Below are 25,951 nucleotides of genomic sequence, written 5' to 3' on the forward strand. Positions count from 1 at the left end.
AAAAAGAATGAGTTCATGTCCTTTGCAGGAACATGAATGAAGCTGGAAGCCATCATTCTCAGCAAACTAACACAGGAACAGAAAACCAAACACCACAGGTTCTCACTCATAAGTGGGAGCTGAACAATGAGAACACATGGACACCGGGAGGGGAACATCACACACTGGAGCCTGTCGTGGGCTGGGGTCAAGTCGAGGTAGAGCATTAGGACAAACACCTAATGCATGCGGGGCTTGAAACCTAGATGGCGGGTTGATAGGTGCAGCAAACCACCACGGCACATGTATACCTATGTAACAAACCTGCATGTTCTGCACATGTATCCCACAACTTAAAGTAAAATTTTTAAAAAAAGAAAGGAATGTATAGTCACTGTGGGATATTTAGAAAACGCGAAGGTGTGCAGAAGAAAACACAAATGCACATTGTTCTTAATCTGTACAACTTCGCAGCCAGGTGGGTGGGATTATCCCCGCTTTACAGAAGAGGAAACTGAAGCTCAGAGAGTTGAAATAGCGGCCCAAGCCCTTGGGCCAGAAAGCGGGGCAGGACCAGGCTCTCACCCAGCTGTGCCTGAATCCAATCCCAAGGCCTCCTATCCAGACCAAGAGCTTTTCAGGCCCAGCATCCGAGAGCCTGGATCCACGGCGTGGCGGCCAGGGTTTCGAGGGCTCCCGCGGTTTGGGCGCTCTGCCCCTGCGCTCCCCAAGCTGCGACACCCTGCGCTGGCCAGCGTCGTGTAGGCCGGGCCCAGCGCGGTCCTGGCGCCTCAGAAATCTTTCTTGAGCGAATGAATGAAGGAACGAATGACGGAAGTAAAAGGAATGAGCGCCCCGGAGACTCTGGCTTGCGTTTTCCCTCTCCATCCCCCAGCGAACGGGAGCCGGGCTGGCGCCCGAAGGGAGTCCCCGGCCGAGGGCACCGCGCAGCTCCGCGTCCCCGCGCCGGCGCCGAGAGGGAGGCCCCGCCCGACAGGCAGCTGCGGAGCCATCTGCTGCGCGGGAGGCGCCGCACCAGTGTTTGTTTACAACCCGGCCCGGCGAGCGACAAGAGCTCGGCTCCTCTTCCAGGCGCGCGGCGGTGCCAGTGGAGGAGGAGCAGGGCGCGGGGGGCGCGGGGCGGGACAGGCGCGGCTCTGTTCCCCGGCTCCCCGGCCCGCGCCCCCCGGACCCCGCCCCGCGGCTCCCTCTCACCCCCTGTAACCCCCTGCGCGACCCCGCTGGAGCGCGGTCCACGGGGACAAGAGCATTTCGAGGATCCAGGAGTGTTCAGGATGAAGGGAGGTGGCGCGCAGGGTGGCACCTAAAAAACAACGCTCCTGCAGTGTCCCTGAAGGTGACAGGATGGGTGTTAGGCATTTCACAAAATCTCTAAGTCCAACAGCTCGCCCAACTCAGGGGATTCCCCTTCTTGACAGTGGCCAGATACAGGCAATAAGGTCTGGCTTAAAATTCATTCCAGGGAGTAATAATTCCATTTTTTTAAAGCATTCTGACGTAAGTGCACTTCTGGTGTTACCATTTTTACCTCCACTCCCCACAGCAGCCACAAGCTCAGGGTTGGATCAGAGCTTGGGGAGGGTGGCAGGCGGAGATGAAGAGAACCCCAAATTCTGGGCTTAGCGGTGCTAGCAGGTAAAGGGAATTGACGTCTGGACAGTGACTAGTAGCCAGACTTTGGTGAGACAGCTAGTGTGGGGAGGAGACAGCCAGCAGCAGGGCTTTCCCTTCCTCCCGCCTCCCTGCCTCCATGCCTCCACGCCTCCACCTCTCCAGGCCTCCCCGCGTCCAGCCTGCACTGCAGACCTTCCTTAGACCATGCTAAACCTAGAGCCCCTGCCTCCTCCGCAGCCCCGCAGTGCCTTGATGGCGCCACCCGCCGGGAACTAGGGGTGCTCCCTGTACTCCCAGGGGGACAGTTGTGGGAGACCCTGACCTGATCCTCAGATGCCCAGGGGCTCGTTTCTACATGATTATTGGTCTGTTTGGGTTTTTCTCCTGCATACAAGGGACTAAGAGGTTACAAAGTCCTGACAAAGAGGAGGTTGCACTTCCCGCACACAAAGGAGCTCGCAATCTAGAAGGGGAAGACAGGCAAGACAAAGTGGACAGGAATCACCGCTATTCAGTGCCTGCCTACTATGCGCCAAGTGCTGAGTTTGGTGTTTCTCTGGCAATTCATCCAATAAATGCTTATTACATCCTGCCCTGCACTGGGCTCTGTGGACGCAGCAGAGAACAAGTCTCGTAGATGAGGAGAGACAAAATAATTCCAGTGATAGCAAGTGTGCCATAAGGGAAATACCTCTTTTAATCCTGATACAAACCCTGATGAAGGGTAAATATTCTTACCCCCTATCCCCATTTTACAGATAATGGCTCAACAAGGAGAAACAACTTGCCCAAGATCTCCAAGGCTGGGTTTGGAGCCAGGTCTAAAGCCTGTATTCTGAAGGCAACGTCCACCTAGGGCTGAGGGTTGGAGATGGCCCGTCTGCCAGCTCTGGATGAAACAGCTGGGACACAGCACCATGAATGGCAAAGGTTCCTTGCTGGGGCTAAAGCAGAATAGATGTCCACTTGGAGAGTGCTGTTTTCAAAATTCTGAATCGGCTGGGTATGGTGGCTCACACCTGTAATCTTGGCACTTTGGGAGGCCCAGGTGAGAGGATTGCTTGAGCCCAGGAGTTTGAGCCCAGCCTGGGCAACATGGCAAAACCCCATCTCTACAAAAAGATAAAAAATTAGCCAGGCGTGATGGTGTGCACCTGTAGTCCCAGCTACTGTGGAGGCTGAGGTGGGAGGATCACCTGAACCTGGGGAGGCTGAGGATGCAGTGAGTTGTGATCATGCCACTGCATGCCAGTCAGGGTGACAGAGTGACACCCTGTCTCGAAAAAAAAAAAAATTTCTGAACCAGTAAAAATGGGAACAGACACTGTGACTAACAGCCACCAGCTGACAATCCCATGTTGCAGAAGCACAGGCCTGTCTGGGTGAGTCTCCCTCATGCACATCCGTTCATTCATTCATTCATTCATTCATTCAACATGCCCTGAAAGACCACCCTGGCCTGGTGGGAGGGCATGTCCCGGGGGCTGTGAAAGTACAGAGGAAAGAGAATCAAACATCCATTCCCCTCTTCCAGGAGCAGAAGCCCAGGGCGAGGCCAGCCCATTAAACCCACTTGGCCCAAAGAATAAGAAGAAGGAAGGGGGCTGGGCTGAAGAAGAGGCAGGAGGGCAGCCATCGGTGATGGGGCGAGGACATCACTGGAGGCTGTTAAAATGAGTCTGCGTGCTTGGGTCAGGCAAGGACGCGGCCAGCATCAGCTGCTGCTACTCTTAGCTTCCCTGCCTGTGTCCCTCGGCTGGCCCTGCTCCTCCCTCCAAAGAGAAGGCAAGAATTCTAACAGGGTGAAACCAGGACAGTGACTGGCTCATACATCCAGGGGAAAATCATCTGAAAGCACCGCACTCCATGGGACAGACAGGATGGGAAAACCAGGATGCTCAGAGAAACCAGACCTGACAGCAGACAGCAAATAATATCCCATCCGGAAGTATGACAGGACAAGAGGAGAAGATGCACACATCGGCCCATCCTGCCCTGGGCTAGTCCGTGCCCAGGCGCTGGGGGAAGTGGACCATGGAGAGCAACACAAACTATCACATGCCAAGAGGCCTGGGAGCCAAGGCCAGAGAGTGGGGAGGAGCTGCAGGCTTCTCAAAAGACCCAGGGGGCCAACTGTGACATATGATCTGTAAGCCGAATATTTATAAATGGAATCAGATCTCCTCCTAGGATGATGCCTTTATTTGTATGTTCCTTCATTTAGCCCCAACTCTCCTTATCCCCCTAGTAAAATCTTATAAATCAAATGCACACACAGCAATACATCCAGCTCCATGAGGTCAGGAGGTATTTCATTATCACCATCTCTCCTCTACCTGCCTGATCCAGCAAAGACCCAGGCAAAACGGGGGCTGATTGGCTGATTAAATGCGCCAGCGAGGGAGAGCTTCTAGTTAAAACAATTTATCTAGATCTTTTAAAAGCAAAGAATCCCACAATAGTAAACATAATTACTCTTTAATGTGATCTGGTTTTTAGTTGGAGTTTCATCTATTTTATGGAACAAACTCTTTTTTTAAATACTGTGACATAAACAGCTACGTACTTACAGAAATTGTTCTCTCTTTTCCCTGGGCACAGAGCCAGCCCCACCTCCCAGCCTCCTTGGCAATCAGCGTGGCCATGCGCCTGAGTTCTAGCCAATGGGAGGTGAGTGGAACTGAGTGTCCCTTCCAGACGTCGTACTGAAATTCTCCCACAGGTAATTCTCTATTCTCTTTCCTCATGCACTGGCTAGAAGTGAAGGACTCCAGAGCCCCTGGAGATGGAGGATGGAGGAGCCTGGGTTCTTGAATCCTTACATGGAATGCCAGCCACAAATTGGCATTTGGACTCCTATATGGACAAGGAATAAATTTAAATCCTATTAAGGCTGGGTGCAGTGGCTCATGGTTGTAATCCTACTGCCATAGAAGACCAAAGCAGAAAGATCACTTGAGGCCAGGAGTTCAAAACCAGCCTGGACAACATAAGTGAGACCCCGTCTCTACCTAAATAAATAAATAAATAAATAAATAAATAAAGTAACATAAAATAAGATTAGCTGGCCTTCAGAGGGACAGAACTAATAAAGAAAAATAAATCAAAGTTAAAAAAATGCAAAGAAAGAACAAAAAGGAAAGTAAAAAAAAAAAAAAATCCCACAAAACAAAATTAGCCAGGTGTGGTGGTGTGAACCTGTAGTCCTAGCTACTTGGGAGGCTGAGGTGGGAGGATCACTTGCATCCAGGAGTTGGAGGCTGCACTGAGCTATGATCTCACCATCTCACCTCTGCATTATTCCTCCCCAGCTCCCCAGGTGACAGAGCAAGGCCCTGTCTCAAAAAAAAAAAAAAAAAAAAAAAAGTCCTATTATGCTACTGAGATTATGTTATGGCATTGATCTATTATTACACCACTCAGCATTAGTCCAGCACAAACATGTATATGCAAAACATGGCTGGCAAGCCTGGCTTGGGTAGGGGAGGTACCAGTAAGGGTTAAATTTTAATATATGGGGAGAGGCCGACGCCAGGAACATCCACGGAGATGAGGAGTTCTAAGAATTCCTGATATGCTTGGCTCAGTAACGTTTTTTGGAATCCCCCCATTCTCTTTCCCACCTGCAACTTGCACCTGGCCACAGATACTCTCCATTTGCTGTTCGTCAAGTCTCCCCATAGAGGCTACTCGACACTGGGATTTAACTGATGGCCCCAGAATGCATCTCTTTCTCTTTGAACTCTTTCCTCAAGCTAATAATTTCCCTCAATCTTCTGAACTTGCCATCGGGTCTCACAAAAAGCTTACTGAGTGCCTTGTTCCGCCTCTATTTCATACAACCTTCCGAAGTTCTCTTCTATATCAACATCCATCAATCCTTCCCTTTCTACTGTGTTTGGGTTCTCTCTCTTTCATGTATCACTTCCTCGTGTTGCTTTCCTGCGTCCTCCAGTCTCACTCTGCTCTGCCCCATTTCCTGTTTCTTTCCCAATAAATGGTTTCATCTTTCATGCATTTCCTCCCTTCCCAGTGCTCCAACCACAACCCCACTTATTTTCTGAGACACACTCCCTCCCCATTAATCTTTCAGCTAGGAAAGAGAGGCTAAAGCTTTCCCTTCCATTCCTGTCCATCTCTGCCTCAGTTAATTAGAGCCTTGTGAATAACAAACTAAAACTGTTTAACTAGCTGTTTCATCCTGACTCTTCTACCCCTCGTGGTCATGGGCCATCATCTGATCACATAGTTCCTAACCTGTTATCATGCCAAGAGGGAAGAAAGCCCCCAACATCTTAAAAGAAAGGAAGCAGAATAATTTATAGAAAGAAATAAAGTGCTTAGTCAAAAGCATACCGCAAGAATTGTCACTGACTTGTTCTCAGCTTTTCCGTCATTAAACTTTTCATTTTCTGCCATCTGTCAAATATAAATCAACTTCTGTCAAGTTTCCTTAGACATTTCAGATACTTGCATACTCTATTCTTTCATTCTCTTTTCCCTCCAGGCATTTATAATTCTTCCACTTCCAAAAAGAATTGTGATCGTTCACAACAGAAGGCACACAAATAATAAAAATAACTTGTAACGTGAAAGAATGTGAGCCACTGTAGGAAATGGCAAGGTCCATGAATCTGTGTATCCCAGGTTAAGGATACTTATTGTCACTGGGCACAAAATGGAACCCTGAGCTAAGCGCAAATAGTGTTAAAGACAAAGCAAAAAGGAAAACAGAAGAAGTGACAAAGACCTCAATGGTTAAAACTAGAAAGCATACTGTACATGTTTGTACTCTTTGTTACTCTTGTAGAAAGTCTTTGAACTACTTTAAAAATATTTCTTTACATCCTGCCTATTTGCTAAAAGGATATGACACAGCATAAAATTTAAAAAATCATTATTGTAAAAATAAAGACAAGACATGCTAAATGGGATATATGTGTGGAAGGAAGACTGACTATAACTTTCTTTTAAAAGGCTAGACTCATGGTAATGAACACAATTGAGTACAGACTTTAGCTCTGAGCTCCCCAGCACCCATGGCAAAGAAGGAAACACAAGATTATAGAGCTGAATTTTTTCTAACCACAGTTACAAGATAGTCACTTCGTAACTATGAACCATGAGAGGAAGTTGTCTTATGGGTCTTGTCAGTTCCCTTATTCTTTAGAAAAACTCTCCAGGAGTTCTATCATGTAATCTTCAAAATCCTTGGCCAACTCCACCATTCAGTGGCTTCATCATATGACCCAGCTCTCTGCCTGCACTGAGGACATTACTTTATCCTTGGATGCAACGTTTCCCAGGCATTTAGGTTCTGTGGCCGTGATGAGCGTCATATCAGCCACACCAACTGCAGTCTCATCTACTTATTTTTTTTTCTTTCACTCTATTTGCATTTTTACTTAATACGGTTTTTTTTATCCTGCGAAATCCCTGCTTTGGGAGACAGCCTCGAGAAGGTTTGTGTTCTTTCCTGGATTGCGAACAACTTACTCCTTCCTCTCATTCCACGTGAACTCCATCTTTCCCTCCAAGCCCGGCTGAAGTCCGGTCTCTTCCGGAGCCTTTCCTGGTAACTCAGCCTGTGAACAGGAATATCCTCCGCTGAACCCAGGGCTGGCTCCTGCCTTCCTACTACACAGCAGCTGTCCTCAAATAGGCAGTGGCGTTTTTCCCTAGCAACTGAGCACGTCGTAGGTGCCCCATAAACATGGCAATGTGGCAGGGCTAAGCAATGGATGTGTGCCCACAGTACCTGGGTTCCTGGGTAAGTCACTCTTCAAGCTTCAGTTTAGCCAGCTATAAAATGGCAAAGGGGTTGGGGAAGAGGGGGCTCTGCATTCTCTGAAGTCCCTGCCATCTTGAAGTCCCGCCTTCTTCGGCATCCCCCAAATGCACCCTGACTTTGGCGTTTTCCGTTGCTTCAGTTTTCCTTCCAGGGAATTGCACCCATGGGTTCTTTAGCAATCAGCAGCCCTTCTTATCTCTAAGATAGCCCTCCCTGTGCCTTGCGTCTGCCCAAGGCAGGCACATCCCAGAGACCTGGACAACCTTCTCACCCCCTCTCTCCTGTCAAACTGATCTGGTCTCTGCCTGTTCGAAACAGACTATTTTTAGCCTTCATTTCTGTCTGCTCAATTTTTCTGCCTCCCACCATTTCTATTGCATCTTCAGGAATACACTAACATTTCTGTCCCTGGTGAAACATTGTCTGTTCTTGATTTTGGACATAAGCCACCAAGTCCTGGACTGTACAGTGACAGAGCTGCTCCATTCTAGTTGTGGTTCTGCCTCCTGGCAGGCTCTGCACCTTTGTGGATGTGGCTTAACCACTCTGAGCCTTGGTTTTCACATTTATCCAATAGAGATGTCACCCGCCCAGGCTGACTCAAAGTCAGCAATCAATCAAGACAGCCCCAATCCCACAGTCTGCTTGACCAGCTCACGAGGCCAGTCCTGAGGAAAGCTTTTCCTCCAAAACACATGGACAGCACTTTAGAGTTTACAAATCACATTCTCATACACTGTTCTTTGAGGCATTACAATCATTGTGGCCATTTTCTAGATGAGGCAGCTGAGGCTCAAGCAGCTCACCCAGGACGTGCATCCAGGTCTTCAAAAACCAGACCTTACACTCCCCACCTGCAACAGGCTGGGGGAACACTCGAGAGGCCCACCTGAGCTACAGGTGTCTGCACACAGTGGTCCCCAGAACCCACACTCCCATCCCCCCACACTGAGGGATATGTGGGCCATTGTCACCTCACCACAAGGGCTCGCTCCCACTGCATCGTGCGAGATGGGTCTGCAGAGGTGCATGTGGAAGCTTCATGGGGGTGGTGCTGTGAAGAGGCAGAAACAAGACCTGAGGGCAGGATGAGTGAGGCGACAGGGCTGTGCGACACTGCTTCATCTTGCCTGTAAGCTGTGTCTTAGGGAGCAGACAGTTTCGGAGAGACGTCACCCAGGCTGGCGGGGAGGGGAGAATGTCTGACGCGGGCATCTGAGTCATTCTGACTGAGGAGGAGGAGGCGGCTCTGACTCTCCCAGCAGGGGCAAGGGCAAGAGCCTGGGGCGGCAGCTTGAGGTCCTAAAATAAACCTGCACATTTGGCTTGAGCTTGCATCCTCTGTGGATTCCCTTGCCTCCCGGACACCTGGAGCAGCCACTGTGGCAGCCTGGGCAGAGCCCCCCACCCGGGTGATCTCAACCCAGGCACTTCTCCTCTGAGCATCAGAGTCCCATTTGAACATCAAAAGGGTTGAACTGGACCATCCCTGAGGTCTTTTTGAGCCTTAACGTTCTAGGATTCTAAATTAGTAAAATATTTTGGTGGTTATTGACTATGTCTCACAGTGAAACATTATTTATCTTAGACATGGGCCAAGCGATAATAGACATTTCTTGAAAGGTAAAGATTCTCCAGGTGAAAAATCCACCCACAGTGCTGCTTCTCTTCCTGTTACCAGATGAGGGGAGTTGAGAAAGGTGGTTGGTGTGTGCCCACAGACAGTTTCCTCTTCTTTCCGGGCCCCCTCCCCAAACTCCCTGAAGCTGGATGTGGCCACATGGCAGGTCCAGAGAATGGGGAGAGGAGTCTCCGCCACTTTCAAGAGCAGGCGTTTCAGAGGTGGATGTGCCTCCCACTTTTTGCCCCATCTACCAGCTGGAAAACAGGACTGCTCTGGGGTTGCACCACTGAGCCTGGGGGTCTCCCCATGACTGCAGCCACGCCCATGCTCACTGGGTAATGCAGTGACAGGATGCCCTCATCGGTCTGCATAGTGAGTGAATGTGGGGTGGTTGCTGTTGCTCGTCCATCTCTCCTGCTGGATTCTGAGCTCCCTGGGGTTCAGGGTCACATTTGACTTTTCCTCCTGTCTCCAGGGCCGGCCTCAGCACCTGACTCAATAGTGGTGTGTTGATTTAGGGAAAAACTCACCTTCAATAGCCTCTCCCAGCCCATCTGCTCTTTGTGGCCCTAGAGTTGGAGACTGAGTGCCCAGTGGCTGTCCTGGCCCTCCCAGGGCCCCTCCCAGCTCCACCATCTCAGACCGTCGGAGATAAGGGGGCCTTGGTGACCACCTCCTCTAGAGGCAGCCTGGGGGCGGCTATGGTCATCTTGATGACTGAGTAAGGGCATCCCTGGGATACAGTGGGTGGGGGGCTGGGCAGGCTGAACATCTCTCAGTGAGCAATGGTCCCCTCCATGAAGGACTGTCCTGCCCAAATGCCATTAGTGTCCTGACACAGATGTTTGGGACCCTGACACTTCTTGAGCCATTTCCCATTTTTTTCTTGCCCTGTTTTCCCTGCCATCTAGTAAAATCCCTTCTTTTCCCTGCCTGCTGCTCCCTGCCTGCACAATGCTTTCTCCTCCCTGTCTCTTCTGCAGAAAGCTGCTGCTTCAGGCAGCCTGGGATGGCATCTCGGCAGGTCCTGGTGCCCACACAGCTGTGTGGACATGGGCAGCGTGGGTTTCTCCTCTGCACACAGCCTGCCCACCTTGCCTTTCCCCAGAGAGAGGCTTCCCAAGAACACAGGCTCCTACAGGAGCTGCAGCCAACCCAGCCAGCTGGACACTGATGGTGTGACACCCACATGGGCTCCCACCAGCGAACAGCCCACCCCTGGCCAATGTGGGCCCTGCCCCCTCGGTGCCTGCTAAACTGGTCATAACTGTTTTCTTCCTTCAGAAAGGCACCCGTCAGGCAGAATCTCCTCCCTTGATCCGAATCCACTCCTGCACCTACATTCTCCCATCTGCCCCTCCCCAGGCTGCTCCTTTTCAATGGGGCACTTCTCCCACTGCTCCATGGCCAGCCCAACCTCAGGGTCCTGATTGTGGCTAACTTACAAGAGTGATTACCAGGCCTTCCATGTTTTCCTTTCCCCCAGTCTTGCCCCATCAGCAGAGCTGAGACCGATACCACAATCACTGCCACCAAGTGGGGCGGCTCAGCCCAGAAACATGGCCCTAGGATCCTCCTTAATGGGATAAAGAGTAGAGGCCCCACTGTCTTTGATAAGGCAGGCAGGTTCCACTCTCCAACCTGAAAGGATATGCCAAAAAAAAAAAAATCTACATTTGGAGGGACCCACTCTGGCCTTCTGCCTCCCAGGAGCCCTGGGGTTCTTTCTCAGTCTGAAGCAGAAGCAGCCCCCCTGGTCCATCCCCCACCAGAGGATGCCAGCTCTCCCGGTCTCCCCTGACTCCACCCGCAGTATCTCTCCCGCAAGGCCCTCCCTGGAGCCTGGCCAGAGCCTGTGTTGCCACACCTCGGGGTCATACAGGCTTCAGCTCACATGGCTGTGCCCCCTGTCTGCTCTCCTCCTCCACTTCCTCTGATGACCTTCATGATGGGTCATGTAAGAGGCATACCCCTAACCCCAAGTGCCATCTTCCCCTGCCCCCAAGCTGAGCATAAAAGAAAGCACCCTAGAGTGCCATCAGCCCACTGACATTTCCAGAAGAGGGCTCCAGGGAGGATCAATAAGCAAACAGAATAAAGAGGTAGAGGGGGACATAGGTGCAAGAGAGTTCAGGGGTCAAGATTTCTTTACTGCAGAGCCTCCAGAGCCTTCAGTGCACTACTGTGCAACTGGATTTCCAAGAAGGGGATGTAGCATGTGGTGTGGCCCAGACTCACTGGCAGGCTAAGCTTTGTGACGGGAGAGCTTCTAGGAAAACATCAGAGAAAAACTATCGGAGTCAACCTTGGGTATTTTAATGTTCTCAGGAGGGCCTTGATATTGACCCAAGGATTAGTCAATAGAGGCCAGGCTGCCTCATGACTCCCGCCCTTCTGCAGGCATTTCCCAAGCAGTGTTTCCTAAAGGGATCTTCTGAAGTTGAGCCATGAATTAAGCAGAACTCTTCCTTCCCCTGGCCCCACAGTTTTGGCCTCTGGGTTCTGGACATGGCAGTCCTGACAACACAGATGTGGGAGAAATACAAAGAAGACCCTCAGGGCAGTGCTGGAGGACAAGAGTCTTTCATCTGGGGTCCCCGTAGTCTCCAGGACTGTCACTACTCATGTATTCGCCCTGCGTCTTGGTTTATGTTTTTGTAGAACATGGATGTTATTCATCCACGCCTCATCAATCCCTGCTGAGAGGTTTAGGTAAAAGAGGGAGGCTGGGTTTGTACCAGTACACTTCACTGAAAAAAAATATTTCCTCAGTGACTCTAAAGGAACATTTTTGCTAGATTTCACATATGTAGTCAAGAACCAGAAACTTTGAGGCTTTAGGACCTATTTTTGGGTAGGAGGAGAAGATCAGAAAGGGGCAATTTGGGGTGGTGGTGGTTAAAAAGCAAAGCAAAATAAAGAAACGGAAAACCAGGTAATGAGTGGGCAGGCTCTCCCCAAAGCTAGTCTTTAGGCTGGTTCCATCCTGAAATATGCCAGTGCCTCACTAGTAGATCCCAATGGGCAAAACAGCAGGAGATCAAATGGGATAAAAATGTGAATGTAATGATTCCTCACATTTACATAGCACTTCACAGTTTATAAAACACTTATACAGATGATTCCATTTGAACTTCATAAAATCCTTACATAGGAGGCAAAGTAGAAAAGGCTTCCTAATTTAGAGATCGTGAATCAATAATTAGGTGACTTGCCCAAGATCTCCCAGCTTACTGGAAAACCAAGGATCAAGACGGAGGCCTTCTGCCTTCCTGCCCGCTGCCCCTCATTCCTCCTGCTGAACCCACCAGACCAAGAGTACATGGCAGGTAAGAATATCAAGGAATGACTGAACAAATCAACCAACCCATCACTGGGGCGCTATCCCAAGAAGCTACATAGTCACTGGCACACAGTGGGTATGGCTGTGGTGACACAGAGGGTTGGCCATCTCCTCCTGGCCAGTTCATCTCATTCACTGGAACAGGGTCGTGAACAAAGCAAATGTTTGTTAATGGATACTCATATCACATTCTCAAAGCTGGACCCTGGGTGGGCAAAGCAGCGAGGTGGCGTGAGGTCTCAGCCCAGGCACAGCTTTCGCACGGGCGTGTGGTCATTGCTCAGCATTTAGGGCCCTGGAGGTACTGAAGAAAAAAATTTCTTTTGAGATGAAGTTTCGCTATTGTTGCCCAGGCTGGAGTGCAATGACGTGATCTCGGCTCACTGCAACCTCCACCTCCCGGGTTCAAGCGACTCTCGTGCCTCAGCCTCCCAAGTAGCTAGGATTACAGGCGCATGCCACCATGCCTGTCTAGTTTTTTTGTATTTTCAGTAGAGACAGGGTTTCATACGACCTCATTTTACACCTTTAAGTCTATGAGCCCCGAGTCTATGAGCCCCGAGTCCATGAGCCCCGAGTCTATGAGCCCCGAGTCCATGAGCCCCGAGTCTATGAGCCCCGAGTCTATCAGCCCCGAGTGCATGAGCTCCGAGTCCATGAGCCCCGAGTCCATGAGCCCCGAGTCTATGAGCCCCGAGTCCATGAGCCCTGAGTCTATGAGCCCCGAGTCCGTGAGCCCCGAGTCTATGGGCCCCGAGTCTATGAGCCCCGAGTCTATGTTATTTGTTATGATGGTCTTAGCAAATGAATACGAGGCCCAAGTTCAGGCTGGGACCCAAGAAGGTGATTTAAGGTGGCCCAGCACCCTCTCCCCACTGGGCAATAATCCAAGTGAAAGTCCTCTCTGTTCACATCACAGGGAATTCACTCTTCCTTTCCTAATACTGTGTCCTCTGAATATATGCACTACACCAAGAAAATCAGATCATATATAGACCTCCAAAGAGCTCGAAGTCCAGAATAATATACAAACACACAGCCAAGATAAATACTAGAAAACACCCAATTTTTAACACAATGTGTCCAAAAGCCAGTGTGTGGGTTGACCGTTTCCCAGAGGAGCAAGCTCTCTGTGGTGACCGCATCTCTAGCTAACCCTCTGGCACCCAACAGTAAACCCACATCAGTGATGAGAAATCACCTGTACAGCCAATACCGTCCTCTCAGCTCCACCCCCTCTCTGTTTTGATAAGGTCTGCTGGAGAGACAGCAGGGCTCCACCCCCTCTCTGTTTTGGTAAGGTCTGCTGGAGAGACAGCAGGGCTCCACCCCCTCTCTGTTTTGGTAAGGTCTGCTGGAGAGGCAGCAGGGCTCCACCCCCTCTCTGTTTTGGTAAGGTCTGCTGGAGAGACAGCAGGGCTCCACCCCCTCTCTGTTTTGGTAAGGTCTGCTGGAGAGGCAGCAGGGCTCCACCCCCTCTCTGTTTTGGTAAGGTCTGCTGGAGAGGCAGCAGGGCTCCACCCCCTCTCTGTTTTGGTAAGGTCTGCTGGAGAGGCAGCAGGGCTCCACCCCCTCTCTGTTTTGGTAAGGTCTGCTGGAGAGGCAGCAGGGCTCCACCCCCTCTCTGTTTTGGTAAGGTCTGCTGGAGAGGCAGCAGGGCTCCACCCCCTCTCTGTTTTGGTAAGGTCTGCTGGAGAGGCAGCAGGGCTCCACCCCCTCTCTGTTTTGGTAAGGTCTGCTGGAGAGGCAGCAGGGCTCCACCCCCTCTCTGTTTTGGTAAGGTCTGCTGGAGAGACAGCAGGGCTCCACCCCCTCTCTGTTTTGGTAAGGTCTGCTGGAGAGGCAGCAGGGCTCCACCCCCTCTCTGTTTTGGTAAGGTCTGCTGGAGAGGCAGCAGGGCTCCACCCCCTCTCTGTTTTGGTAAGGTCTGCTGGAGAGACAGCAGGGCTCCACCCCCTCTGTGTTTTGGTAAGGTCTGCTGGAGAGACAGCAGGGCTCCACCCCCTCTCTGTTTTGGTAAGGTCTGCTGGAGAGGCAGCAGAGCTCCTCTCAACAACCACATTGCACAAGGGAATGTGCAGGCTTACAGAAAGTTATGAGACTTGCCCAAGGTCATGCATCTTGCACTGATGAAGCCACAAGTCCACAGGTCTCATGTTGAGTGGAGAGAGAAGGGAGAGAACTCCATGCCCCTGGGACTCTGGGTTGAGAAGGTGGGGGCCACCCCTGCCAGGCAACAACACATGGGTCAGGGTGGGGGTACACTGGTGGTCAGAGGGTAAAACAGGTGTGGCCAGAGTGTCTGAACTGTGCCTGAGGCTGCCTGCCAAAGTTGCCCCCACATGCTAGGCCAGGCAAGGTAGCTCAAGCCTATAATCCCAGCACTTGGGAGACCAAGGCGGGTGTATCACTTGAGGTCAGGGGTTTGAGACCATCCTGGCCAACATGGTGAAACCCCATCTCTACTAAAAATACAAAAATTAGCCGGGCGTGGTGGCAGGTGCCTGTAATCCCAGCTACTAATGAGGCTGAGGCAGGAGAATTGCTTCAACCTGGGAGGCGGAGGGTGCAGTGAGCCAAGATCGTGCCTCTGTACTCCAGCCTCAGCGACAGAGCGAGACTCCATCTCAAAAACAAACAAAAAGTTGCCCCCACATGCTAAAGGACCCTGTGATTAGCACATTTCAGACTTAGGGTCCTGTCTATCTTTTCCTGAGAAAGGCAATCATTCATTAGCTTGTCTGATTGATATCGTAATCTTTCCCAAAATCCGAGTCCCTGTGGAGTCCATGTGTCCTTGTATGAGTTGAGTATTGGGATCCCTCCTGATGCATAATAATTAAGGGCTGTGATGAACTCTGGAGACCGCACTTAAGCAAACACTGGCAGAGGGTCACCTATGTGCTAGGAACTGCATTGGGTCTTTGGGGGTCAGTTTATTTCAGAGATGCATCCTGCCTCGAAAGACCTCACAGTCTTTGGAGGAGAAGAAGACCTGTATATGAAGGACTGGCATACAAGGCAGAGTGAGACATGCCTAAGATGTCAACAGTCCTGGGACAATGCCCCAAACCTGGACACTCTGGTAATAACATTCCCTGTTCCTCTGAATCAGCCCAGATTTAGTCTTTCGCTGTAACATATGCACTGATCAATACTGAAGATGAATTAAACTGATGAAAATCAATCCCAAAGCCAGTTTTCCTTTCCAGACCAAAACTTTTCATCAATAATAGAGAATTAAAAGATGTCACTAAATTCTGATAACTGCACTGCACGTACTTCAATCACAGGTTGTGAAAATGGATTAAGAAGTAGGAAGCCTTGCCAAGAAGCTTGTTCTGCTGGCCTTTGGCAGACAGAGAGGGGCCAGTGAGAAACGAACAGACAGACAGGGACCCATTCCAGAATAAAGCGAAAGCCCTTGAGGCCAACTATTCAATCTGGGCAGGTGACCCAGGGCTTCCCTACCCACTCAGTGGGCTGGGAGTCCAGGCAGTGGAATCCAGAATGCTGCCAGGAAATGAGCCAGACACACAGAGAACACCCAGCAGTCTGTTCGGCTGGTTTGAAGAAGAGAATTGAAAAAAGAAAAAAAAGCAGAGAGAGAGATTTGGGGGACATCACGGAAGACTAGGAATTGGAGACTTTCAGTTGCTGAAGGCTTTTGAGCAGAAAGCTAAGATCTTCAAAGACGCAGCTTTCAGCCTATTCTTAGAGCAACAGGGAATCTGAGTATTTCTCCGAGGTTCACGGCCCCAGCGATGGGGCTGCTCTGTCTGCTCCAGCAGGAGCAGAAAGGAAGGAGCCAGACCACAGGGAACTGCAGAAGCTGCGCTCCCTCTGTCTCGTATGCCGTTTCCCGGCCTTGGGTCTCCCCTGTCTTAGGAGCCCCCACATGGCCCCATGGCCACTGCCAGGTCACTGTGGTAAGTGTTGAGTTAGTGACACTGACGATGCACCAGCAAGATCCACCCTGCAAGACTGCCCAGCCCTGCCCAGAGCTGATGGAGGCTCTGGCCTCATGTTTCATTCATTTATTCAATCAGTCATTTCCTGGGCACTGGCCAGATACCAGACACTATGCCGGATGTGGCAATGAAGAAAGAAATGAAGGCGATTATGGAGGTCCATCCCTCAAGCATTTGTCTAGTAGGGGAGTCCTTCATTCCATCAACAAACATTCTCTGAGCACTTGGTATGTACCAGAGCAAAGCCAGGCACTGGAGACATCACCCCTGCCCCAGGAAACACACAGTCCAGGGTGGGAGACAGGCAGAGAGATGGCGAAGTGGAATGTGCTACCAGTGAGGTGGGCCCAGGTGCTTTGGGGTTCCAAAGCAGAGGTTGCACACCAGACCTCTGTGACAGGATCACAAACTGTCGCTGAATGAAGTTCTCATGCTGGAGCATCTGTGGGCAGCTGCCCTCTGGGAGCAGGATGAGCAAAACAGCACTGAGACCCAGGATGAGGGAAGCAGAGTGGCAGAGCCCTGGGAAAAGCTGCTCTAGGGCAGTGGAAACCTCTGCAGTGTCCCCATGGGGCAGCAGACCAGCTCAGGACTCAGAGCAGAGCCTGGGGAGAGGAGAGGCTCTGAATGGCCCACAGGACTTGGCTGGTGGCACCCTCCCTGGAGGCTGGGGCACTAGTACAGTTGGGGAGGGAAGAGGATGCTGCCCCCGCCCTGCAGAGACTCCCATAACGAGCCCATCATGTTTGGGGCTCCCATAAGGAGCCCATCATGTGGGGAGCACAGGAACCCTGCCATGGCTTGAACTCTGGGGAAAAAAAGGGTGGTTGTCTACAAGGTGCCACAGTCCCTCAGTGAGAAATCTGAGCCTAGTCCCCTTGATTGGTCTTACTCAGGAAGTAAGCAGATGGGGCACCGACAAAGAGCCTGGACTTTGCTCACTCTGCCCTCCGAGCAATCCCTTTACTATGTCCAAGTCAGTTTCTCTTCTGCCAATGAAGCTCCTTCCAGGGTTAGGGGTTGAGGAAAGTGTTCCCAGAAACACCCGGTAGGTGCTTGATTCCTCTTGGCAAAAGCTGACTCTTCCCAGCCCAGGTTGATGACAGGAAAGACTATCATGACCCCTACCCTAAGCACAAAGCACTTCCAGCCACATTCACAACTCAATCCTCACAGCAATCTGGCAGGTGGATGGAGTAGATACTACTGTTCTCAATTTACTGATTCAAAAAAGTAACTTGGCCAGGCTCGGTGGCTCACATCTGTAATCCCAGCACTTTGGGAGGCTGAGGTGGGTGGATCATGAGGTCAGGAGTTTGAGACCAGCCTGGCTAACCCCGCCTCTACTAAAAATACAAAAATTAGCTGGGTGTGGTGGTGAGCACCTGTAGTCCCAGCTATTCATGAGGCTGAGGCAGGAGAATCACTTGAACCTGGGGGGCAGAGGTTGCAGTGAGCTGAGATCACACCATTGCACTCCAGCCTGGGCAACATAGTGAGACTCTGTCCGCCCCACCCAAAAAAAAGTAACTTGATCTTGAGGAGATATTTGTACTCTGTGCTCACAGCAGCATGATTCTCAATAGCCAAAAGATGGAAGCAGCCCCAGTGTCACTTGACACATGAATGGAGAAACCCAACATGGTCCATCCATCCACTGGAATATTATTCAGCCATAAAGAGGAAGGAAATTCTGGCACACACTACAACACGGGCAAACCTCGATGATATTATGCTGAAAGAAATGAGCCTGTCACACAATGACAAATACTATATGATGCTTCTTAAATGAGGTCCCTAGAGGAGTCAGATTCATAGAGGCAGAAAGCAGAATGGGGGTTGCCAGGGGCTGAGGGAAAGGGGAATGGGGAGGTGCTGTTTAATGGGTGTGGATTTTTAGTTTTACACAGTGATAAAGTTCTGGAGTGGATGGTGGTGATGGTTGCACAGCAAAGTGAATGTTCTTAACACAACTCAACCATACACTTAAAATTGGTTAGGATTGTAGATTTTCTATTATGCATATTTTACGATCGTGACTTGAATCCATATTTCCTGCCTGTTGGGTCCCAGCCTGACCCTTACCCCATCAGCAGAGGAGCAGTGACGCCATGAGGCACTAGAAGAACCCACGGCCTGGAGTCAGGCCAGGGACTAGGTGAGAGCCTCGTGAGCTGTGCGACCTCAGCCTCCTTCATCTCTCTAAATTTCAATTTTCTAACCTATAAATTGATGCCAATACCTAATAATGACACAGTAGCAAAGCGCCCCCAGCACAGGGAAGAAAGCCACAGAGGACAGTAAGGAAGGGTCCAGCTGAGTCCAGCCAGGATCCGGGGCCTCAGCCAGCGCAGGCAGCGATGGCAGCCTCCTTGGCGTGGCCTGGCCAACTCTGGGCCCGCAGAGGACAGGCAGTCCCGTGCCCACTGCTACCTTGAATCCTAAGGACAAGAAAGTTCAGGCCTTTACAAGTAATAGTTTGATTCCTTCGTCCATTCAAAGCATGGAGAGCTGGCTGAGCGTGATGGCTCATGCGTGTAATCCCAGCACTTTGGAGGCTGAGGCATGAGGATTGCTTGAGCCCAGGTGTTTGAGACAAGCCTAGGAAGCACAGTGAGACCCCATCTCTACAAAAAAATTAAAATTAGCTGGGCATGGTGGCACATGCCTGTAGTCCCAGCTACTCAAGAGGCTGAGGCAGAAGGATCACTTGAGCCTCAGGAGTTTGAGGCTACGGTGAGCCATGATCACACCACTGCCCTCCAGCCTGGGCAACAGAGCAAGACCCTGTCTCTAAGAAAAACCACAAGCATAAAGCATTGTGTCCAGCTGCCGGGAAGCCCAAACAGCAGCGTGCAGTGGCTTTGGGGTCCAAAGCCTCAGCGTGGCCTCTTTACCTGTGTGGCCTTGGGAGACTCATTTCATTTTTTCAAGCACCATCCAGAAAGTATGGACACTCATGGCCCCTCCTGAGAGTGGCTGCAGGGTCACAGGGGGTCCTGGGCTCCCAGGGCCTGCACACTGGGGCGCTCTGTGAGGTCATTTCCCTTACGTGGAGTCTCAAGCGCTTTGAGTATGAGACTGTGGCCCTCAGTGAACAGTTCCTCTCTACATGCAGCTCACTCACGGAGGAGGGCATGGGAGAAAGCTGGTGGCTCAGGGTCAGGCAAAGGCCTGATGCTTCACTGTGCACCAGACTGGGCCCTGTAAATCTCCAGGAGGAGGTGACCCTCGAGGCCTGGACTCCCTTTGGTCTTTGGCTGAAGCTGCTGAACAGCTGAGGAAGGAGCCTGTGGCTGTTTCCCCGCCCAGCTCCCTCTTATTAAGTGGGAACCCTCCAGCCTCTCCAGGAGGAGTCCCATCCTGTCTTCTCAGCTGCAAGGATGCATCTGGGCACAGATTCTGGTCCCCATGGCAACCGCTCCAATCTGTGTCAGCAGAAATGGAGTCTGCTGCTGCTGTAGTCACAAGAGGGGGACCCTGGCACGCTCATCAGACCGGGGACCCAGGGGATCCACAGAAGAGAGGCTCAATCCGGGAGCAGCCTCCCGGTGTCTACCTGCACTGGCCGCCGGGCTGGCCCTGCTGGGCAGGGGAGGTTCTGGGTGGGCAGACCTGACAAGCACTGACCCTCCATGGAAGGACCTCAATGCTGACCTTGAGCCTGACCCCAAACCACTTCAGACAGTGGCGCTGTTAAAGCCCTCTGGGAAAACCTACTCTGCAGCCTCTCTTGGTGCCTGACTCTAGGATTTCTTCAGTCTCATGGAGTGTACTGGGAAGACACACCTATTTTTAAAGTTTCATTTGGAAGGATGAAGCAGGGGAAGGAACTCCAGAGGGAAAGAAGAACTGACACTTACTGAATTTCTCACTGTGTGCCCCGAGACTTTATCGACATTGTCAACTTCAAGTGGCACCATGAGTCTAAGGCATGTTGTCTTACAGAGAAATGAGACCCAGAGAGCTCCTGCCACTTGCCCAAGAACACACAGCTTTCAAATATTCATGCTGGCACGCAGCTTTTAAATACTGGTGCTGGGATCCACCAGGTGCCGTCTGCCATTCTGCCTGTGTGTTCCCCACTATTCCACGTGCTGCTGACCCCACGTGAGGCAAGGCTTCTTCCCATCTGCCAGGAACCTTGAGGTCACTGGTGAATCCTTGAGTCCTAAGGAAGGGAGGATTTGGGGAAGGAAGTGCAATGGGGTGTGAGAGTGGCAGCCTTGACAGGACCTGAGGGTTGTGCCTCCCTTCCTGCGAGTCTCAAGACAAGAGGGTGCTTGATGGAGGCCCCCCATGACAGCACGAAGGCTGGGCTCAGCAGCAGTCCAGGAAGGTGCTAGCAGTTGGCCTTCAGGGCCCGTTAGGAAATTCTGGGTAGGCCCAGAATGACGACAGAGGACAGTGATGCCAACCCATCCAGCCCCACAGGCCTCCAGTCTCAGCACCATAGGAGCAGAGTGGACATCCCCTCCCATGGCAAGCAAGGCCTCCCAAGGGGGGCCAGAGGCCTCATCCTCATGAGCCGTCAATTTCAGCCAACTTAGGCTGATGGCCAAACACATCTTCCAATGGCCAAGGCAAAGGGGACCTGGGTCATATCAGGACCACTCCGGGGCGAGGAAGAAGGAGCAAGACTAGAGGAAAAGGGCGCTGCAGGGCCGTGAGAACCCCAACCCTTCTGCAGCCTGAATTCTGCCCCTCCTAGGCAGAAGGCTGTGCAGGAGAACAGAGTGCAGATCCCTAGCCACCTGCTCCCAGGGAGGAAACACCTCCTTCTTCCCATGAAAAAGTGGCCTCTGGGCAGGAGATACCAGGGGGCAGAGCTCTGTGTGTGTCTCCTGGCTTGTCTGCAATGGCAAGAGGAAGTGTGTGTGTCAGAGGCAGAGAATGAGAGATGACCTAACTGTATCAATTGGGGAATAAATGAACACATTTTGGCACATTAAAGTATGCTGAACAATAGAGTAAGTGCAGCTTTTAAAAATAAAGAAGAGAATTCTATTTCTGACTTAAGAACTGTCCACAGTGGATAAAGCAAATTGCAGAACAATAGAGTGACTATTATCCCATCTTTGTAAAATAAAATCTGTCTATCTGCATATGGTTTTGATGCAGCATCCATATAAGATCATCTGGAAGTCTACACTGCACCAATTGTTAGTAGCTGTCGCCTCTGGAAGGGGAAAAAGGAAATGGAATCAGGAAAAGGGGCAAGGAAGAAAGAATATTGGTTTTACTTTATATACTTCTTGGAATTGTGTTAGAAAGACCAGGTAACATTGTTGTGATAAACCAATAAGGGACCAGGCACGGTGGCTCATGCCTCTTATTCTAGCACTTTGGGAGGCCAATGTGGCAAGATTGCTTAAGGCCAAGAGTTTGAGACCAGCCTGGGCAATATAATGAGACCCCTTGTCATCTCTACAAAAAAGTTTTAAAAAATTAGCTGGCATGATGGCGTGCACCTGTAGACCCAGCCACTCAGAAGGCTGAGGCAGGAGGATCACTTGAACCCAGGAGTTCGAGGCTGCAAGTAAGCCATGATTGTACCACTGCACTCCAACCTGGGCAACAGAGTGAGACCTCATCTCAAAAAATAAATAAATAAATAAATAAATAAATAAAATAAAGTTGAAAAATAAAATAATCATAAAAGGTCCCCAAACACCTCTAAACAAGGGTGCATGCTTGAGATCAGTCCATTTTTCGAGTGAGCAATTCGCTAAACTCTTTGCAGAGACCCACCTTAGAAAGCAAGAAAGAAAAAAAAAACACACCCACTTGAATTTTCTTAGATGACACAGACTTTTGGTCCTTTGCCTTAAGAGAAAACCCTGGGCTCCCCTAGTCATTAAGTCCCCATAATCAGCGAGCTTCAAGCAAACGAACACAGAGAGATCTCTTCTCACACAATTTGTCCAAGCTATAGCCTATGCCAAATCAGGGAGGTGTCTTTTTATAAGAAAGGACAGGCTTTAGAAACAGGGTGGGGAAGGAGAAAAAAAAAAGAGATCAGTACATGTCAAAAGAGATATCTTCTGCAATTCCTCTGACCTGATTATTGGGCTCATTTTAGAAATTTAACTATTTATCTATTTCTTGTTCTCTAAACAGCAGACAGTGATAATCAAAACTTTGGAGATGTAAAGTCAACACGTGCCACTGCTGTGAGTCTGTCCCCAGTTCATCATCACAGTGACAGTCTGGGCAGGCCCCCCAGGTGGTCTCCAAAGCCACCTTCACAGCCTACTTCTGTCCAGCCAGTAGGCCAAGAAGTCTCTGTTGAGCACTGGCTTATGCTAGGAAATAATTTGGAGGAGGAGGAGCCAGGTGGTCCGCCACCTCAAAGAAGCATGTAACCTAGTCAGAAGGACCCTACCGTCAGAGACAACGCAAGAACACCAGAGACAAGCTGGGTCTGGCCACTCTGTGGCTTATGCAGGCCTCTCTGGGCACTGTTTGCCCGTCGAAGCTGCCAACCTCTTTGGAGAGGAGAATAGAGATATTGTCACCTCCACTGTACACACGTGAAAACTGTGGATCACAAAAGAAGATCCGTATGACAAGGAGAAAAAAATTCACAGGACATATCAATGGCAAATAATCAAGAAGAAAACTCAAAGGTCTGTAGTTATTTGGGACAAAGACCTCCACTGCATAACTTTCAATAAAGGTGAAACCATTAACTTTAGGTAGCAGCAACATACTGTTCTAGGGACTGCAAGAAGCCGTCTACCTCAAAATGGCATGATTTTGCTGAAGCCAGATTCTGAGAAAAGTAAGGATACTTAAGAAAAGCATTAAAATCCCTCTCTGAAAACTGTTGCTTCCACAGAAAACTAGAAGGTACCAGGAAAATCCAGCAGATGGACTTTAACTTTAGCTTGACCTCGGCTTCCTAATGCATTAATCACTCAAATGGAATGAATCTGTTCCTGCAGGGGTAGAATTACACAGTTATCTGTTATCCAATGTCAAATAGGTTATCCCTTGATTAAGGTCTTAGCACGGATGAGAATTTTATTGAAATGATTTTCATTATCTGCACGACAGTTCATCACAAATATATTTGGCCCAGTGTGTTTCAAATGTGATTTGATCACACATCAAAATGTGGACATTTAATTCATTTTAATCGAGAAATTAAATGCATCTGCCTTGCTTCCTGTCCTGGGGCTCTTCCATCTCAGGAAATTCCCACACCAGCAGGTCTGGACAAGTCCTCGGCAGTAACTTCACTCAGCCTGAGTTCTTCCTCCTTTCCCCACGGCTCTGACTCCAAGTTCTGATCATCAAGTTGAAAGGGAGACTTACAACCAAAGGAGATGTAAACAAGAATAGTCTCTGTCAGTTCAGTGGAGAGAGAGAGAGAAGCTTTAATGTGCACTAGTCAGTCACGGGCTTATTCTGCAAGTGTTCATTAGGAATCAGTGGAATTTCCACTGTTTCCCTGGTGTCACTTGGGCTGCTGCCTCTTGGCCTGTGTCAAAGACGACACAGGAAAATGGTCCTTGCCCCTCGAGGTGGGACTGGATGCCAACCAGCCCGACAGGCAGTGGGTGGTTCACGGTTCTGTTCCCACTGGAGGATGCTCTTGTCTGCCTACCGTCTCGCCTGAGACCTGGAAGGAAGTGCATGCCCAAGGGTGCCAGTTGGAGGGGAGCTAGCAGTCAGACCAGGGTGGTGTAGGCTTTGCAGACAGAGACTCACCTCCTTCCACTGCCAGAATATGCTGCCGTCGGGTGAGGAGCTGTGACCTGGGCAGAGGAAATTCAAGGAGCCAATTTCTGCTCTGTACATAGAAAAGGTGGTCCTCTCCTGTTTGTTCGGGGGGGCATCCCTGAAGCCCAGTTCCACTCTTTACCATCTTGCTAAGAACCAGGAGTCTGGAACATCTCCCAAAGTCTACATGGGGCTCAATATCATGTGCAATCACTTTGCACCCCATTACGAATGTGGGAGCAAGAGTTGGTCAATTTTGGAAGGGCTTGGTTAAGACAGCTGGTAAACCTCAGCTGTGATAATATCTCTATTCTCCTCTCCAAAGAGGTTGGCAGCTTCGATGGACAAACAGTGCCCAGAGAGGCCTGCATAAGCCACAGAGTGGCCAGACCCAGCTTGTCTCTGGTGTTCTTGCGTTGTCTCTGACGGTAGTGTCCTTCTGACTAGGTTACATGCTTCTTTGAGGTGGCGGACCACCTGGCTCCTCCTCCTCCAAATAATGGGGGATTCAGCCTGCAGCCTGGGAGAAAGTCAAACAAGAGTCCTCTGTCCCAACAGCAGTCCCCAAAGTCACCCTTCTGCCCTTAGGACCCTGGCTTTCCTCAGTTCCTTTTAACTGGGACACAGCTCAGGTTTGATAGAGCCTGGCCACTGGGCTGGGCCTTTGGGCCGTCCTTGAACACTCTCCTGAACAGGAGACTGAGTGATGTTAAAGCTCTGACGTCTCATGGTTGCAGAACTGAAGACAAGCCCAAGAGCAGGAAAGTAGAGTCCCAGGCAGTGGCCTCAAGTATTTCTATTATTTCTATTTCTGTATTTATTTCTCGTCTTTATAGCTGCTGCGGCCAGGTAGCCCTAGGCAGGGCTTCCTCCCTGCCTCACCTCCCAGCCCTTTCTGCACAGGCAGCGCGCAGTACTCCGTGTGCTTTAGAATCCTCTTGCCCTGAGGTTTCTGATCCTGTGAGTCTCCTCTGGAACTCGGGGGCTGCTGCAGAACTAGGCCACTCTCCAAGCCTCCCTCTCCGAGTCTTGGCAGCCAGTGGGAGCCCAGCACTTCAAAGTGCCCGTGGGGCTCCTCTGCACACTGCCATTATCCACCACACACATGGCTCAGCACATTCGCCTAGTCGCACCACTTGGAGTTCAGTGACTCCCTGGAAGTGCCTTACAGAAGTGAGGAAGGAATGGGAATGCCTCCTGTTCCCCTACCTCCCCATACACCGACCCACGGTGCAATTTTCCCCAGATTTCAAGGAAAGCTCTGGGGACGCACAACCTGAAAGGCAGCTGGGAGCCACCTGTCAGGGAATGTCACCACTGCGCCCTCACACCGATCGCCCCTGGGACTTGACAGGTGGCTGCATCCTCATGTGGGACCGGATTCTCTTTTTATTACACCCACCGTTGAGCTATTCCCCGCTTCAAGTTTTGCATTTTCGGAATGCAAAACCTCACCAGTGCTGGGCTGGGTTTCCCCTTGGGGGCCTGGGGATGCTTCAATGAGGAGAGAGGACAGGAATGAGTTCATAGAGAAAAAGCCAAATGCATATTTATCTCACAATTATAAGTAAAAGTCAAAAAATCCGAAAGCGATCTAAGTGTCCAATAGGAAGGGAATGCTTAGTATCAATAAGAGATCTGGAAAGCTGCTGTAAAAGTAACTGTGAAAAGCACACCACCATATCAGGAAGTGACTTGAATGTATTAAGAAAGAGAACATGGAACTGTATGCACACTATGATTACATGTTTTAAATTTTTGCAAGGAAATGCAGAAATGAATAAAGTTCTTGAGATAGACTGTAAGTTTGCTGTTTCGTTAAAAAAAAACTCCTTTAATACTATATTATTTTTATAATAAGTAACATTAAAAGAAAAACA

At 50.3% G+C, this 25,951-nt stretch overlaps 1 protein-coding gene and 1 long non-coding RNA gene across 2 annotated transcripts in view; both read right to left on the minus strand.

The window, feature by feature from the left end:
• Window positions 1-25,951, minus strand: part of XKR6 (XK related 6) — a 359,588-nt gene that overhangs the window by 209,088 nt on the left and 124,549 nt on the right. The window lies entirely within an intron of this gene.
• Window positions 4,077-8,534, minus strand: LOC130541734 (uncharacterized). The gene is made up of 2 exons (XR_008955829.1): window positions 8,295-8,534; window positions 4,077-4,470 (listed from the first exon to the last, which is right to left on the minus strand). It is a non-coding gene; the product is annotated as an uncharacterized LOC130541734 (long non-coding RNA).

Source organism: Pan paniscus, chromosome 7, assembly GCF_029289425.2.
Source record: "Pan paniscus chromosome 7, NHGRI_mPanPan1-v2.0_pri, whole genome shotgun sequence".
NCBI classification, from domain to species: Eukaryota; Metazoa; Chordata; class Mammalia; order Primates; family Hominidae; genus Pan; species Pan paniscus.